The sequence below is a fragment of the Protopterus annectens genome, chromosome 3.part1 (assembly GCF_019279795.1).
Source record: "Protopterus annectens isolate FY-2018-M chromosome 3.part1, PAN1.0, whole genome shotgun sequence".
NCBI lineage: Eukaryota > Metazoa > Chordata > Ceratodontiformes > Protopteridae > Protopterus > Protopterus annectens.
The window spans coordinates 379,403,734-379,409,149 of NC_056732.1; the positions used below are offsets into that span (position 1 = coordinate 379,403,734).

The 5,416-nt window shown below is 34.9% G+C and overlaps 1 protein-coding gene across 1 annotated transcript in view; it reads left to right on the top strand.

The window, feature by feature from the left end:
- COLQ (collagen like tail subunit of asymmetric acetylcholinesterase) overlaps positions 1–2,362 on the top strand; it is a 3,098,435-nt gene extending 3,096,073 nt beyond the window's left edge. Inside the window, exon 17 of the mRNA XM_044066844.1 lies at positions 1–2,362. This exon is cut by the window's left edge and continues 1,300 nt beyond it. The gene's annotated coding sequence lies outside the window, so the exon portion shown is untranslated.
- Positions 2,363–5,416: the final 3,054 nt, after the last annotated feature.

Consider the following 5,416-nt stretch of genomic DNA (forward strand, 5'->3'; position numbering starts at 1 on the left):
AAAATATAATGCTTCGAGTCCAGAAACGTTGCCTAATTATTGTATTTCATGTTCCATATAAATAATTTAAAATGTAAACAGTATTTTACTTTAATGTAGTAAAAGTCTATTTTAACTGCATTAGTCAGCACAGAAAACAGACTTCCAGTAGTAGAATACTTTATGTTTTTTCCCTGGGGTTCAGGAAAGGCCCACTTTGATGCAGAAGTCTTATCTCAGAACGTTTCCATATCGCAGTAAGACTTCCTAATTTTTAGACCAGTTTGCAGCTGAGGTTTTCCCCTCACAGGAGCTTTACCAAGGAGAACAGTTTCACTGGGGAAGCTGAATGCTAATATGACATTCTGGTGGAGTGGCTAATGCTAATTAGCAATGTACTTTCTTGCAGAAAGGTCTACAGTTTTTGATTTGCTTGGGTGAACAATTCAGTACATTTGCTAACTGAATGCATAGGCTGCTAGAGAGAAAACTAGTGCATTCAGGTTTGTTAGCACAGTGTTCGATTCAGAGACATGGTAATGAGTTGCTAATGAGGAGTTTCTCAGTGCATCTTTAGCATGTCTCTGAATCAGAATTTTGTTGATCAGTCAACATAGGTGAAGAGGAAGTCTGTGAATCCTAGGTTTTAATTTGTATCATAGAAAAACATGTACTTGATCTTTCACTAAGCGCTTAACATGGGTCTCACAAATCTCACAAAGTTGTTCAAAAATACTGTGTATGTGATTCATAGGGGAAAATATTTAAAAATGGTCCTACGTAAAGACATACCAAGAGTGACTTTTATTGAAGAACCATTGTAAATTTAACATGACATCTTGCAAGACTCTTCTAAGAAAAATGTTTACAAAGATAGCAGTATCCAAAATGTAAGTAAAATCTGTAAAGGAGTGCTTCTGAAAAGTTTTCTTGTTATGATATGTACTACAACACTCCAATAACAGTGAAGGGTACAGGACGTTTTGACCCCGGCCGATTTGACCCCAGCATTAACAGATTCCAAAACTATTTCTGTAAAACTTTAAATATACATATCTAAGATTAGTACAGTATAAAAACAGAACAACATTTACAGAATAAAAAAAATTAAAAACTTCATATACACTACATAAACATTAAAATACACTAGATTGAAAACCGTAACTGACAGTTGTACATGACAATAAAAGATTAAATCAAAGAATATGAGCCATAAACAAAGAATGTATTGTCAGCATGAAGTCTTGCTAAAATACCTGCTTGAACTGATTTTACACAGAGAATGTATCGCCAGCATTAAATCTTGAGCTCCTTCATGTGCTACTATTATGAGATGCAAAATATGATGCATTGTTATTGGTAATGCATAACAAATCAGCATACTGAAAACAATTTAACTAGTGTCACCTGCTGGTCCTCATTAAAATAGCAATAATAAAATTAATGTTTGAGTCAAGACAATTTGAACTAAAAAAAAGTCACAAAACACTTGTGCATACATACAGTTAATGTCGTGCCAGTCGCACACATTTAGAATACCTACATAGAGCTGCTCACAATTTCTTAATGGGCTACCTAAAAATAATAAATAATATGTTAACTTCCTAATTAAAATTCCAAATTGATTTTATTGTACACTTTAAAAACTGTAATTAATTAAATTAATAATATTTACATATTAAATAATATGTTAAATAAATTAGCATTTACATATTAAAATGTTAAATAATATATTAAATTGCTATGTAAAATTCCCAAGTAAAATATTAAGTAATAAAATGTTTTTATTAAATTGAAATGGGGTCAAATAGTCCAGGGTCAAACTGTCCAATAAATATTCTCATAGGCAATAAATGTGAATTTAATTCTGAAGTATATCCAATTGCACTGGGGTCAAATCATCCAGGGTCAAACTGTCCTGCTTCCACAATGAAGTATCCATGTAAACTCGAAAGATACTCTGTTCTGTTGCTAGATAAATTTCATCTTCTTGCCTCACAGTGCTGAAATATTTTGATATAAAAAAACACTTTTACATTACATTTATGGCAACTTTATTCTGTACATTTCAGTAAACATATAAAATAACATTTAAAACATACTGGAAAATTTTCATCAAGGAGCTGAATGTCTTTTGCTCTAGACTTATGGCCACCTCACATGACCAGTTGATGTCAATATTTAAAGTGCATGGTGTATCATATACAATTCAGTACAGAAGAGACTGAAGAAGTTTTAGCATACCTGGACTGCAGTGCTATTGACACAAAAAAGTTTGATGAAATGATTTACAAATCTTTTACTTGGTGCTTACAGGTACTTCACCAACTGCATGTTCATCATACTGGAATTAACATACAAAATAAAGTCAGTTGATATGTAATGATTATAGTGTTTGCCCTTTTTGTTTATCATTTTGATTATTTCAGCCACTGTCTTTTACTTCAGACAACCATCCAGAGCCTGTTACTTTGGTTTTATAAGCCGTCTTTTCAATGGATCAGAAAAGAAAAGCATAGCAGGAAATCTTTTATCTATTCAGAGATTTATTTCTATATTAAACTATCCACTGCAAAACATTTCCAGCCATAACTCCATCCAGAAATTAACCATCTACAAGACAGCACAAATGCTTACATTTAATAATAAATTAACACTGATACAGAAATTACAGATTTACTAAGTAGTTAAAATCACTATTTAATGCAAAAGTAGCCCTTGCAGTGTGCATCTCACTATTTAAAGCATCTTCTTCTTTCGGCTGCTCCCAATAGGGGTCACCACAGCGGATCATCTGTTTCCATTTCAGTAAAAAGCAGATGAAGCATGTGCAATGACTGCCATTCACATTCACTGTGACATATGTTAGGCAACATCTAAAATGCATAAAGCAGATTAATTTAATCAGACAAAGGAATCTGCTAATGCTGTCAGCCAGTCCAGCTGCTTAAGTATCCCTAGAAGAATGTTACGTATCCACCTTAAGCAGACTAAGGAAAACAGGAAAGACTAGTCACCCACTTCAGCCAGGTCACGACCTGTGGTACAGAGTCAGGATGTTGGTCTCAGCCATGTATCTGGAGAAAGAAAAGCAAGGAATGATAGAGAGCCTGGTGTCAAAAAGTTATGTATAATGTCAGTTGTCTGACAATTTACATCAAAGGGTTAAGACTGTGAGTTGCAATCAAGATTTATTGTGTAATCCTTTATTTGGTTTCTTCAATTTTCACTTGCAGACTATGAATCTAAGTAAATCAATTATCCAGACAGTGTTTCTGGGTCATACCAGAAAAAGCAGTTGTGACTAATGGGTTTGCCTGGGTAACAGACAAGTAAAGGAAAAAGATCACACCTTTTGGTTAAAAGATAAGAGAATTTTTCTGTACATTTATTCATTCGTTTTTTGTTTTTGTTTGTTTTTATTTCCATTTGTTGACAGAAAATAATCCAACTGAGCTAAAAACCCCATTCTTAGAATAGGCCTGGGAGAAAAGCTCTACAGTCATACACCGTATTAACAAAAGTCAAATGCATGTATACATTCTTGAATGCATATACAAAATAAATACAAAATACCCAAGTTAAATCATTAACAAAGGTTAGAGTTAAATATAACAGCAATATATTGCAACAGGTAAGTATAAAGTTAAGAATGTAGATACTGTAGTGGCTGTAAGGGTTGTATCCTGCCCAAGATATCATGGCTAGCTTCACAAAGCTCTGACTCCCTCCTATGCCTTCACTTTAACTGTTGATTGGGCAGCCCATTGAAGAAGAATCAGGAGCCAGGGCAAAGAAATTTTCAGGACATTCCCATAAAGAGAGAAAGCGCTTACTCATCTTAAACTGATAAAGTTACATCAGTAAACAAAAAATTTGTATCCTACCAACTAGCTATATAAAAAAGAAGGGAAGTGGGATGGTATGTGGTTGCAGTGATGCAGCAGTGAAGAATTTGAACATCTGCATTTATGTTAAGTGCAACTTACACAACTGTATTATGTTCATCATTCTCATTGCTGCAGTAGCCTTTAGGCTATATGGGTTGATTAACAAAGTAAAACAAGAACAGTCAAAGGATAAAGTGCCTCTATGATACAACAAGTGTAAATTTCTAAAGAATTCAAGAGGCAACACCATACAAAGTGAAGGAGGCCGTTTATTTCACCAAGTAGAACATAAAATATAGAAAATATTAAAATAAAGTGAGCGCTTTCGCGTTCATACGAACACTTCTTCAGACATAAGTTTGAAGAAGCTGTCATATGAACACAAAAGCGCTCACTTTGTTTTAATATTTTCTATACTTTATGTTCTACTTGGTGAAATAAACAGCCTCCTTCGCTTTGTATGGTGTTGCCTCTTGAGTTATATGGGTTGACTGCCAAGCTATGTGACCTGGGAATGAGAAAGATAAGAATCCAATAACCCCTGGAAAACATTCCTAGCAGAGCTGGTCTAGGACCTGGAAAAGTAATCCCATTTGTAATGTGTTGTAAACATATGCACATAGGACCATGTTGCTCCTCTGGAATAATTCTGGAATGCACCTTTTTCCAGTATGCCATTGTAGATACGAAGGCTGTCATAGAGTATACCTTGATACAGCCTGGAACTATTTTCCATGGTGGGTACAGCAAACAACTACAGCTGAGCACAGCCACCTGGAAATAGTCTGTTTTGACATGGATTGTCCCTTCTTTGTCCTGTCATAAAAATAAAAGCTGGTCTGCTTTTCTAAAGGAATTTAGTAGTGTTAAAATAATACCAGAGCTGCCTGTGCACATCCAGAGTATGTAAAATCATTTTCCCCTGGATTTGAGGATATGGATAGAACATTGGGAGGTTTATGGCTTGATTTAATGTAAACTCTGTAATAACTTTGGAAACATAAATGACAGATTTTTTTGAAGGATGCCATATCTCTATAGAAGATCAAATAGGGTTCAGTCACCATGAGAATTTGCAACTCAGATACTTTTCTTGTAGATTTCAGAGCAGTAAGAAGTGCAGTTTCCCAAGCAATGAACCTTTAATCTACATGATGAACCAATTCAAAGGAGGCATACTTAACTTTTCTACCACAGAGCTAAGATCCTAGAAAGGAGCCTCTAGTTTTCTAGTCGGACCAAGATGTAAACCCCCTTTGAGAAACTGTTTTACCAAAAACAGAGAAAAAAAGGGGGAGGACCCATGGGCAAACATGCTGAAATGACCACAAGATGTACCTTGATAGAGGAATAAGACAGGCCAGAGGAAACTAACTCACAGCAATATTTCAGAACCAATGGCACATAATCCATGATGGATCCCTGGTTACTGGCTAGACGCCAACTAGAAAATTATTTCAACTTACCAATATGAGATTTTCTTGTAGTAAGGTTTCTTGACTCCTTTAGTACTTGCTGCACATTCTCAAAAAAAGGTGCCTATAAGG